This window comes from Syzygium oleosum, unplaced genomic scaffold (assembly GCF_021117445.2).
Source record: "Syzygium oleosum isolate NSW1041296 unplaced genomic scaffold, Sole_v2.1 Sole_v2.02, whole genome shotgun sequence".
Taxonomy (NCBI): Eukaryota; Viridiplantae; Streptophyta; class Magnoliopsida; order Myrtales; family Myrtaceae; genus Syzygium; species Syzygium oleosum.
The window spans coordinates 2,980,434-2,994,073 of NW_026607486.1; positions in this window are offsets into that span (position 1 = coordinate 2,980,434).

Consider the following 13,640-nt stretch of genomic DNA (forward strand, 5'->3'; position numbering starts at 1 on the left):
ATATGTTTGGTAGAAAGAAAAAGAGAGGAGTAATTTCCTAAACACGACAATAACCTGCTTTTCTTCTTTCTTCTTTCTTATAAGTAAAATAAACGAGGGCCATAATCAACCGGCAGAGTTTCAGCCGGCCAGAGACATGAATTAATCAAATGATGAAGGGAAAATTAGGTTTTTCTCCCCACTTCTCACCAAAATTTGTAAATTCTACCCCATTTTTTCATACCCACATTTTATTTTTCTCCCTCCCCTTCAACCCCAAACAAATCCTCCATTTTACTTCTACGGGCGAAAGTCTTCTGTAGCAGAGAATTACGTGCAAGAAAACAGAAAGGTCATCAGACTTGAATCTCGATGTTGCTACGATCAATTAATTACATCTAAGATGTAAATCTGTATATGAATTAATACCAAAATTGTGGCGCAGGGTGCACATATGAACAACATAATAGTACTTGAGGAAAGGTTCTCTTTCATTTTTTCGTTTTATAGCGCTTCTAATAAAGTTTGTTAGGAAAAAAGGACACTAACATCGCTATCAATTTTTGCGCGGCATTCATTTGGTTCCACAACTTTTCAAAGGATCGCTTAAGTGTTATAACTTTTGAAAAATATTCAACAAATCTTCGACCACGAAGCCTACATGGCCTTAGTTTAATAAGGGATAGTGATATAAATGATCCATGAACTTTGACTCAATGTGCAATGTGGTATTTCAATTTTTAATTTTCAATGTGATCCATGAACTTTACCTCAATGTGCAATGTGGTCCCTAAACTTATGGTAGATATTCAATTTAGTCTCTGAACTATGTGAAAATGTTAAACGTTGTCCATTAATTCAAGTACAGGGACAACATTGATCATTTTCATATAGTCTAGGGACTAAATTGATCGTGTACTAAAAGTTCAGGGACCACATTGAACAATTTAAAAATTCAGGGACGATATTGAACATTGAGTTTTAGGGACCACATTGCATATTGGGTCAAAGTTCATGAACCATTTGTATCATTTTCCTGTTTAATATTAACATATCCCTTGTGGCTTTTTCTAAAGAGACTTAGGGCCAAGGTGGCAAAATGAAGCAAATAAAGATCAAACAACATGGCAAACCAGCCCTCAACTACGTAGCAATAGATGATGAATTAATGGAGGGTAAGTTGCAATTGATGATGAATTAATGGAGGGTGAGTAGATATACCTCTCTCTCTCTCTCGCTCTCTCGCTCTCTCGCTCTCTCTCTCCTCTAGACAAAGATTGAAGGTGGGACAAAGGCCACAGCTTGGAGGGAAAAAAAATTAGGACTTGGAGAATGATGAAGAATCTTGCAATAGGGCAAATGTTAGTGATTCATTGTGTTTCGTGAGGTAGATTGTCATTTTTTGTCCACTCACCAACAAAATCAATTTTTGTTTATTCTATTTGATGTGGTTGTCGAGATCAATGTTGTGTCTTTGTGTCCTGTGGTTCCTGAGACAATATATCTCTTTTGCAATATCGCCGTGGGTGATACCACTGCACCAATTAGTATTTGCTATGGTAAGAAGTTTTTTGTTGATGATGAGTGGGCATATATTGATAAAAATGTCGATATTATCCTAATTGATGAGAGTATATTATCATATAAAGAATTTACAAAGGACATAGTGAAATGGCTTGGGTGCATAATAGAGAAATTGCATTATATGATATCTGGAATAAGCTTAAACAATGATATGAGATTACTGCATGATAATGATGGTGTTAGAGATATTGTTTACCATTATTTTCATGGTGACGAGGTTTATGTGTATGTTGAGTATTATAATTATGAAGATTAGGACACTAGAGATATATGATAAATGGTTTAGAAGGAGGAGTGTATATAACAAGTGTTAAACAGAGAGCAAAGGAGATTGAGGCAAGGCATAGAATTATCGTTGAAGAGAGAGTTGAGAAAATTGGGACTAGGGATAAGGTTAGTGGTGAAGATACACTTGATGAACCAAGCCTCACTTGACTATGCACCTAACCAGGCCCCACCCAACCAATTGGGTGCACAGTCAAGTGATGAAAATGAGGAACCTTTAGTGCATTTATTTTACCCAAGTAATGATGATGATGAGAAACTTGCATAGGCAAAGGAACTAGTTAAAGAATATGGGCAAAGCTTGAATACGCCACTTGGAAAACTCGATGAAGTTGTAATTAGGGACTAAAGAGCTCCATATTTGAGGTTATGACATAGAATATCATGAAAGTGGTGATAATGAGAGTGTTAGATCAGAGGATGAGAATCAATTGGAGTAATTTTGGGTAGAAGGAATAGTAGGTATCCTTCTTATGATCCCAATGCGTGGAATCTTGTATTTTGCACATCTATGAAATTTATGATGCAAAACAATTCAAAAATGCCATAGTGAAGTACTCAATTACTAAACATAAGAATTTTGAATTCATTAGAAATACCAAGAATATGTTAGGCAAAGTGTGCCCAAGAGAATTGTCCATGGAAGACGTATGAGGCATTGAATAAAAGCATTGGGCTCGTTATATTAAGTCATTATGGGAGGAACATAATTGTGGCATTATATTTGACAATAAAAGGGAAACTAGTGTATGGTTGACCAAGCACTTCTTTAGTACCATGCCAGAAGCCAAAGTTTGCAATGGAAAGAGTTAGTGAAGGAGCAACAAGGGGTTAGTATTTCTGCAAATTGGTGCAAAAGGGGCGAGTACAAAGTGATGAGTACATTGATAGAAAGCAGCAAGGAAGATTTTGCACAATGAGACTACGCAAGGGAATGTAGGCTTCAGAACTAAGGCAGTAGAGTTTTTGTGAAGGTTGTCAAGAGGCCATTGCTTGATTCGGGGATTAAGTTTGTTAAGATGTATTTCTACATTGGTGCATGTGTAAAAAAGGGCTTCTTGGTTGGCTATAGAATAGTGACAATGTTAGATAAATGTTTTTTGAAGGGTTTATGCAGAGGAGAGGTATTGGGCACCATTGTAAGAGATGGAAATAACTAGATATTTCCACTAGCCTAGGCTATTATGAAGGTAGAGAACAAGGACACTTGGTTCTAGTTTCTCAAATATCTTATGGCTAACCTTGGCAAAATTGATGGGGAGGTTGGGAATTCAGGAGTGACCAACAAAATGCAATGTTATTGTGGAATCTATTTTGTTTGTAATCATAATCACATTTTGCTGCTTACAAATATTTGTTGGTTTGAATTTCTTATAAACTTGTTCCAGCATTAGCTCAATTGATGAAATATGTTGAGCATAGAATGTGTGCGAGCCACATATGCAAATTGGGCCAAGAAGTATCGCAGTGATAAAGTGTGGAAGCAATTTTGGCTTATTACAAGGAGCACCAACATGGTGGATATCAAAATTCACTCATAGGCTCTTTTGGCCATCACAACTAAATGTTATCAAGCACTCTGCTGTATAGAAGCTAAGAACTGGTGTAGAGCTTTCTTCAGTGAAGAATTTGAGTGTGATATTTTATATAACAACCCGTGCAAAGCATTCGATTGCATAATTGTAGAAGTCATGTGCAAATCAATCTTCAATATGCTTAAAGACATCAGAATTATGGTCATGACTAGGCTACAAAGACAGAGAGATGAATGTGCAAAATGGACTAGATAGTGTGGTCTTAGTTTGCTAAGAAACTAGATGAGAATATGACTACTAGTAGGTTATGTCGTCTAGTTTGAGATGGGGACGAGGGATATGAGATCATGAATAACGATGATAAGCATGTTGTCCAACTGGAAAAGAAAAGGTGTTACATGTTGAGCTTGGCATGTAACTGAAATACCATGTGCACAAGCCATTTGTGCCATCTTGCATAAGCATCACAATTTTGAGGACCATCTAGACGACTAGTACAAGACAAGCAAATAATGCTTCGTTCCAATTCATGATGCAGCCCATTATAAGCAAAAAATTTTGAGAGAAAAGAAATCATGAATTCCTTGACCCTTTGCCACTGGAAAAACAACTTGGCAAGGCAAAAAGGAAAATGAAATTGGAAAAAACTAAGGTTATAGATAAAAGGATGATCGGGGCTGGTGGAAAAATTAAGTGTTCACTCTGCCATAAGAAAGGGAACAATTAAGTTGGATGTTCATCTAAGAAGTAGCAACAATTGGAGATAATATAGGCTAATAATGCAAGGGCAAGTGAGAGGACAACGAAAACCAATTAATGGAGGAACTTAAGTGATCATTTAAAAAAATATTCTGGCATTGAAATGGTCACCCGTGAACTTGTGGAACTTATTCTGTCCTTCAGCCCCATACACAAGATCGCCAAAACTTAGTTAGAAGTACTTGAAACTTGGATCCTTAACCAATAGTTACATTATAAAGCACCATTTCAATAGTTTGCTAGAGCAAATTGATTTTACATTTGAGCAAGAAAATACCATTTCCAGCACCAAAAGTTTCTTCCATACCTTAAAGCATATTACACATAAGTCTTACTACACCATACCTTAGATTCCAAAAACCTAACATACAATATTCCAATACAATAACACATTTCAGTGTTCTTCAACTCTGGTAGACTAGGTAGCTTCTTCCCATCACTTACATTATATTTGAGCAAAACACAGGCCAAAGCACAACAACACAACAACAACACAAGCAACACTCGATAAATTTTTCTTTCAGTTTTCATCCTTGAAACTTCCTTCTTCAAATGGCTGGCTAGAGATTCTGGACCCTTGATTTCATTTGCATTAAGTCAGTGTCGTCAAACTCCTCTTTCAATACAGAAAAAGCTTGATGTCCTCCTTCAAGTAGTTCCAAATCACCTCTCTTGCTCAAACGAAAAATTTTGCATCAACAACCCATTTGGATATCTATAATTGAATTCTTCTCTAAACTTGGCACATCCATGAAAACCTTCTCTCGAGATTCAATTTTGTCAGAGTTGTTCTTATTAGAGTTATAATGCCATAATAGCAATAATATCCACCTTCGTCTTGGGGAAGAGCCCAACTTTGTTGAGAAGATTGTGAGCTGCTATTCGTGTTCCTGCTCTCGATTGCAAATTTCAAAAGCAACTTCTCAATGACCTGCAATTTTTCCATTTGCAAATGAAAGTGAGGTCTAGGGTTTTCGATTGGAACCTAATTTAGGCCCAAATCGTCGATTTGGAGCAAGAAAAGGGCTCAAATGACGTCAATGTATACATTTTTAATGACATCATTTTCCCAGCAAGCCATGTTGGATGGGATTAATGCCATGTAGGATTTTCAGATAAGGGAAATGATCGATGTCACTTAAGTTTTCTCTTTTTTTCTTCTTTAAGTTATGACGCTTAAGTAATCGCTTAAAGAGTTAAGGTACTAAAGAAAGTATCGCACGATAATTTTGACATTCCCATTTCATCATACGAATTTTTGGTGGAATGGCAAAGGCATTTGTCATTGAAATGCACATGAAAATTTGCATATTGCCTTTACTCGTCATCTTACTTTTTGAGGTCGTGCGTAGTAGAAACCACTCTATGCATGATTAAAGAGACATAATTTACTTGATAATTGGCTTGATGCGTGATCATCCAATGCATGAACAACTGTCTCTATTCCTAAGTGGAGACTCCTGTTGGAAAAGTACATCTAAACTCATAAAATCAAAAAGATATTTTAAAGATATTGAAACTCTTTTATTAATCATGGCCGGCGGGAAGAAAAAATAAAATATTCCATTGACGCTTGAAGGAATGTTATTAGCTGATCAGTTAAAAGTTACTATATGTAGGACTTCGATGTGTTGTCTTTGCATGGGGAGAAGATGTTGACGACATGATTAATCCATTCAGAAATGTTTTTACTCATTTTTTATGGGTTTGTTCTGACCATGTCTGATTTATGCCATCATTCTGCCTCACTTTTTTTTAATAATATTAACGAGGCGTTTGAAATTTTTTAAACACCCGATTAATCCTCACCAAACATAACTATTTTTATTTTTTTACAAAACCTTAAAATATCTTGACATATTCAGGTTTGCACTTCTAGAGTGGCCCCAGAAGAATGCACAAGTTTTTAATTCAAAATAAACACTGGATCAATTTTTAGAGTTGTTTTTCGGTGACTTTATCTATATCAAGACTATATTGTTTCGAAAGCCAGTAAAGATTAAAAAAAAATGCTTCGCTATAAAAAGTTTGATTCTTTACTCTGATTTGATCTTATTAGTTTGTGAATAGTTATAGAGATTTAAGGTTAATCGGTAAATGAATATACATGGTGATGTCTCAGATTAGTTTGATTCTTTACTCTGATTTTGATCTTATTCCTTCAATATGACCAACTCGCTCAAATATCCCAAATACATAATGTCACACCTCTGAATGCAACAATTTTCTAAACTTTTACGTTGCCCCTCAAGAGCCTCAACTACAATAATTAAAGTGGCCCTTCACATAAAATAGGTTGAATTGGATTTTGGGCTATATAACTCAATATAACTCTCCATTGCCATTGACGAAAAGGCTAAACTAAACGAGGATTGAACCAATAAGGCTGAGCAGTTGAGAAACTAGCAAACAAGAGGCCCATATTAAAGGAGCTCATCATCCTTAATTCCAGCAACAATCCCACATGGCTCCAGCTCCACACTCACAACTAAGGGGGATAAAAAAAAGCTGGAAAAAAAAACTATGAAACTCTGCATTCATGATTTCAGATTGGGAAGCTAGTTCTTCTTTCTTGTTACATTTTTTGAGCAAGAAATACATTTAGCTGCTGGCCTAAGGATATTAAAGAAATGGACGACAATTGCACCAGATTTTCACCATCTCCAGTTAATCGATCGAGTTAGCTGCAAATGAATCAAGATTTAATAATCATAGTTATATGCCATCTGACCATTTCATCTGCGATGAAGTTTCTCCGCAATGTTACTGATTAGCTGAGTCATCCTTCGCTCTTTGTACGAAAATTGAGTCGGGCTTTTAGAGGGGGCCATTGGCATTGTGTTGCCTGCACATTTACAGAAGGAAGACAGAGAGCTTGGAAAATTTATTTTGCTGTTGTATGTGGATGATATGCTGGGTCTAGCTTGATGGAGATCTACTGACTGAAGCACCAGTTGTCAAAGGAGTTTGAAATGAAGGACTTGGGAGTAGCGAATCATATTATTGGGATGAGAATCATGCAAGATAGATTTCAAGGAATTTAAAGTTGTCTCAAGGAAAGTATATTGGGAAGGTGCTAAACAGATTCTGAGCTCAGAATGTAACATCTAGCAATGCTCTTTTAGGAAGTCACTTCAAACTTTGAAGAAGTTGACACCACTGACGGATGAGGAGCTTGGACTACATGGTTAAGGTGTCTTATGCATCAGCTGTTGGCACTTTGATGTATGTTATGGTGTTTACCAGACCAAACATGGCTCATGCTGTGGGAATTGTGAGTAGATATATGGCTAATCCAAGACAAAAGCATTGGGAAGTTGTAAAGTGGCTTTTAAGATACTTGAGAGATACTTTAGGTATGACCCTTTGTTTAATGAAAAATAGGGCGACTTTACAAGGCTTTGTTGATGCAGATCTTGGTGGTGACTTAGACAATAGGAAGATCGCCCCGAGTTATGTTTTTACCTTAGGTGGCACTACACTTAGTTGGAAATCTAGACTTTGAATTATGCGTCCCTCTCAATTACTGAAGTAGATTTTGCTATATATGAAGCTGGTAAATAGATAATTTGGTTGAAGAATATTCTGAAGGAGAAAAGCAAAGAGCAAGATAGCAGTGTTCATTTCAGTGACTGTCAAAGTGCTATTTATCTTGCAAAGAATATTGTCTTTTGCTCACTGACAAAGCACATTGAATTGAGCTATCATCATATTCGTTGATTGATGATGAAATGTTGTCATTGAAGATGATCCTTGGGGTGAAGAATTCAACAAATATGGTAACCGGGACTGTCCCCAATGAGAAATTGAGGTTGTGCACCTTTATGGTAAGTGATGAGGAGGCGGTTGCATTAGGACAATTTAGGTTACAAAGACAAGTAAAGACTAGCTAAAATGACACAAATGGTCCTTGAACTTTGGCCCAATGTGCAATGTGGCCTCTAAATTTTTAATTTGTTCAATATAGTCCATAAACTTTAGCTTAATGTGCAATGTCGTCCCTCAACTTTCAATTTCTTCAATGTGGTCCTTGAACATTTGATACATGTTTAATCTAGTCCTTGGACTGTATGAAAATGTTCAATATTGTCCCTAAACTTGAATTAATAGAAGGATAACATTGAACATTTTCATATAGTCCAAGGACTAACTTGAACATGTACCAAAAGTCTAGTGATCACATTGAACAAATTAAAAGTTCAGGGAAGACGTTGTACATTGAGTTAAAATTCAAAGACTACATTGAACAATTTAAAAGTTCATGGACCACATTGCACATTGGGTCAAAGTTCCTGGACTATTTGTGTCATTTTCCGTAAAGACTATGAGACACTATTGTTGTTTTGAAGATCAACCTCTAAACTCCAAGTGGGAGATTGATGTAGTTGTGAAGTCTGATAGAGAAAAATACTATTAAAGCAAAGTGGAAAGTACTGCTGCTAAGACTATACATGTAATTTCCACCATAACTTTGTATACCCTAGATTTTTGCTATATGTTTGGGCAATTTCTCTTGTAATTGTAATTTGAAACTTGTACTGATACTGATAGTGAAAAGATTTCTAGTGCGGCATTATGGTTTTTCCCTATATGATTTTCAAAGCGTTTTTCACGTAAAAATTTGCTTGTCTTCTTCTTTTATTTCTTCTCTTTTACTTTTGCGTTCCTTATAAGTATTTAATTAATTAATAGCACATTTTGGCAATGGTGATTAATGCCTGCAACTTACCTTATTTTCATCAAACAAGTTAGGCTAAGCATCACCTTTTGTTGTGTTTTCCACTTATTATGTGATGAGCTTATTTCCCTCTCCCAATTTTTGTTGCTCCCTCCACCATTCTTCAATCAGCTTTGTCCACTCAAGAAGACACAACAAACACAATACAATCTGAAACCTAAAATTGCAAAAACATATCACGAACAAAGCAAATAAAGAAACAAAAGGAACGAAGTTGAGTAGATCCCACGTAAACTCTTACATTCACATTACTGGGTCGTGCTCATCGATTTCAGATAACAAACATGATTAGAAACTCGAAAATCTAGCGATATATCATGCCAATATTTTTAAGGTATAACGAATGTGAAAGTGCCCTTGAGAGCCAATCTTGGTGACTGGTGAGATCAGATGGATGTTCCTTAATTTTCACATTCCCTTAAGTCTCTAAGCATCAAGATGAGAAGAAAAATGGATGTCTAAGACTAACGGTGGTGGTGGTGGTGGCAGCTTTCGAGAAGGTAGCGAAGAGAAAACTTGCTTCCACGTTTCAAGCTTCGAAACAAGAGCGTGAATATCTTCCTCTTAATGCTCCCTCTAACCGGCGGAAACCTCACCATTCTTGCACCGCTCATCACTCTCTGCGTCGCCGCCGCTAGCCTCGGCCTCTCCAGCTCCATCTTCATCTTCTGCTTCCACTGCGGTATCACTCTTTCTTTCTTTTGTGTGTGTATGTGTGTGCATGAAGCGTCACTGCATGGAGAAACACAGAAATGTGGAGGGAGGGAGGAACCTTCGTGTCACCTTCATGCCAGAGGAAACTTAAGCAACTTCGTAATTTGTCCAAGCGCCACTGGAGTGAATGACCCCTTCGGGGCAATCTTTTCTGTTGCCCTGTCATGTACCACAGTCCAAAACTGTACCTTCGGTTATAGCTTTCCCGGGAGAGGACGAACACAAAACAAGTCTATGATACGGCGTTTTATATAGGGTCACGAGCATCGGATCGTCTCCTAATAAATTGACCTGTTCGATTTAAAAATGTGCTTGGACAAGCAAAGTCCAAGGCATAATTAGCGTGGGATTACTCCATGTAATCTACTTTATGCGTTGCTAATAGTCACGGAAGATAAGTGAGAGAGGAAACTAGTTACCTCTTGTGCAAACTAAGCTATATCTCGCATGGGGGGAGAAGTGTTAGAAAAGTCCTAAACTCATTGCGTTAGTGCCAATTTAGTCATAAATATTTTAATGGTGTCAATTTAGTCATAAACCTTTTGATTCAGCGCCAATCTAGTTCTTCCGGCTAATTTTGACCGGATATTGCTGATGTGAACAACTGTTAATAATATTTTAATATCTTTCAAATTATTTATTTATCTAATTTTCTTTTCTTTTTCCTTTTTTTTTCCTTCCCTTCCTTCTTCCTCTAGCCAATCATCGGATCTCGGCTACCAGCCAGAGGCCAGGGCCAACGAGGTTGCCCTCACTAGCCATTGGCGAGGCTCGACCTCACTAGATGGCCGTAAAGGCGAGGCTCAAGCCCTCGCCCATGGCCAGCGAGGGCAAGCCTCACTAGTGGCCCACAAGGTCCGGCAACCGGTTGGAGGAAGAAGGAAGAGAATGGGGAAAAAAAAAGAAAAAGAAAAAGAAAGAAAAGGAAAAGGAAAATAATAAATAAATAAATTGAAAAAATATTAAAATATTATTAAAAATTATCCACGTAGATCGGCGGCGTCCACGTCAGCAATATCCAGTTAAGATTAGCTAGAATGGCTGCATTGGCACTAAGTCAAATGATTTAGGACTAAATTGGCACCATTAAAAGATTTAAGACTAAATTGGCATCAAAGTAATAGGTTTAGGATTTTTCTGACACTTTTCCCCTTGCGTGCCGAAAGCTCATGCACATTCACCAAGAACCATTCATTTCGAGAGATTATCTTTGGAGCCCACACTTGCGATCCTTTTCATTTTTACGTGCCCTTACCGATGAAGTGAATCTCACTCGAAGTTCAAATGGTCCGAGGACTATTAACACGGACTGAGCTCAAACTTTGTCATGTCCATGGAATAATATCGCAATCTCTTTCAGGTTTGCTCGCGAAACATTTTCCCGGCCCTTGCAAAGACAGAGAGCAGGAAAATACACACCAAAATGGAAATTAAGGGCTCACACATTATTCATGGCTTGTAATAAAAGTGCGACGGTGTCGACTAGGGGTGTCCTCTGCGGTCGCGTCGAAGGAGGCGACTCATCTTACCGGCGATGAATTTAATGCCGCGGATGAAGCCAGCGACGATCCTTCGCTCGACGGATCCTCTTCTCGGGAGGACAACGCAGCTACGCGGCCTCTGGATATTCATGGCATCTGGCGATCCTCGTGGACTCATCGTTGTTCTCTGCTTGATTACTTACGCGATTCACATGAGCGAAGGGCTTGGGATGTTTCCATCTTTCCATCTTCGTATGAATGTTTTATAGAAGACGCCCGACGCGGTGAAGGATGCGAGTAAGAAGCTACGCCTAGGGAGAGACAAAAGTTAGGCTTAGAAATGGATCGAGGTAATACTAATATGTGATTGCAACGAGGATTAAACTTATGTGTGTCAGCTAGAGACTTAATTTTATTAAGATATCATCGCTCAACAGTCAACTCACTCGGTTTAACGTTGGACGAGCCGCCATAACGGGACCGAAACAGAAAATTCCTGCGAAAACGAGGTTGCATTGATGCTTATCGTTACGTTCTCTTGATATGATGGCGAGAAGTGTACCCCGGACATAACAAAATATTCTTTTTTCCTTCTTTATTACAGAAGTCAATGTTCACTGGACCGTCGGATAAATCGGTAATGCGTGCAATTGCAGGTTGTGTCACAAAAGTTTCAACGCATGATGCTCGTTTACAAGTCGTGTTTTCCACAGCCGGTCAGCCGAAATGACCCTTTTTTTTTTCTTTTTTATTGATGAACTAACTAATGTCTTCTATTCGTCATATAATTGCAGCCCAAAACAAGGGTTTGAGTCAACGGTTTTTTCTAGAGAGTGGTGTGTGGTAGAGAACTTCCGACAGAGTGAGAGAGTGAGAGATTCCGTCTAGATGATGCCAGAATTTTAACTATGTTATGGATTTATTGTTATGTGTTAAACTTTAATAATTGATGTGTTTAAATTTGAGAGAGTTAAAAGCAATATTGTACAATTAATAAATAATGGATGTTATGGAAATAATGGGTATTTAAGAAGCAAAGAAAATGGATGTTTTGGAAATAATGGGTATTTAAGATATGTTTGTCCAAGGGGTGTGGAGAGATTCGAACTCGGGTCAATCTTCTCTAGTACCATTTAAAATTTTGTGGGATTATTGCTAACCGTTTGAAAAGATTATAATGTTATATGAAGGTATAGTTTAATGTTTAATTTTCTAATCCATAATCAAAGAAATATTGGAACATACGAGAATCGAGGGCACATGCAAGCATATTCCTTTATATTAATAATGAAGTTTTTGTAACATAAAAAATCCTAAAATATGATAAATATGCCCATTATGACACATATTTTTCCTAAACTTTTTGTTGTAACATAAAAAAAAATCCCAAATTTGTACTTATATGACAAATTTATCCTCATTTCTTTAAATGATTTTTCAACCAAAATAACGTTATTTTTATTTCATTTAAGTCATATGGACATTATGTCAACATCGAGCTTTCCAGCGTTCAAATAGGCAAATTTTTAACGGTGTTTATTGACAAAATCTTGACGGAGAGTAAATATATCATATAAGTACAAGTTTATGATTTTTGGTATCTCAGAAAAAAGTTTAGAGTGAATATGTCATAGTGGGCATAATTTATAGTTTTTTGTGACTTTTACTTTTATTGGTAGTAGGAGTTTTATTGAAAGGAAAGAGAGGAGTAATTTCTTAACACAAGAATAACTAGCTTTTGTTCTTCTTCTTCTTCTTCGTTCTTAATCTATCTCTTCTCTCTCTCTCTCTCTCACTTTTATTATGCTTTTTAATAAAGCGTTGGAATCAAACTCTACACCTAAAACTAAACGTTCTCACCCCACCCATTTCCTTTAATGCTGGGCCTTCTTCTTCTTTCTTTTTCAAAAGTACATTTTATGAGGGCTAAAATCGACCGGCATAGTTTCAGCCATCAAGAGAGATCAATCAAATGATAGAAGGGAATTAGGTTTTTCTCCCCCACTTTTCACAAAACATTCCATCTCTTATTTTCCGCCCTCCCCTTGTCCCCAAACAAATCGTCAGTTCTCCGTCGACTTCTACGGGCGAAAGTCTCGTGTAGCAAAAAATTACGTGTGAGAAAACAAAAAAAGAATCGGACTTCAATCTCGACACAGCTACGATTCATTAATTACAACTAAGATGTGAATGAGATCGTGCATTTCACCAATAAATGGATGGGTCGAGATTGATAGGCACATTGAATACCAAAGTCGAGGCACAGGGCGCACATATGAACGAAGTAATAGCACTTGTGGACATATATAATCTTCTTTCATTTCATTGTATCTTCTCATTTTGATTTAGTTTCGTTATCGTTATAGGAACTTTATACTTGGGATGGCAGAAGCACGTCTTTGAAGTCCACATAATTTTGCACGTTGACTTTGCTCCTCAAATTGTTCTTTTTAGGTCATGCTCAGTGGAAACCATTTTGAGAATATGATTAGAGAGATGTAATTTTGCTTGGATTATTAGCATGACGTGGGATATGGATTCTTTACCGTGGCCGGCGGCAAGAAA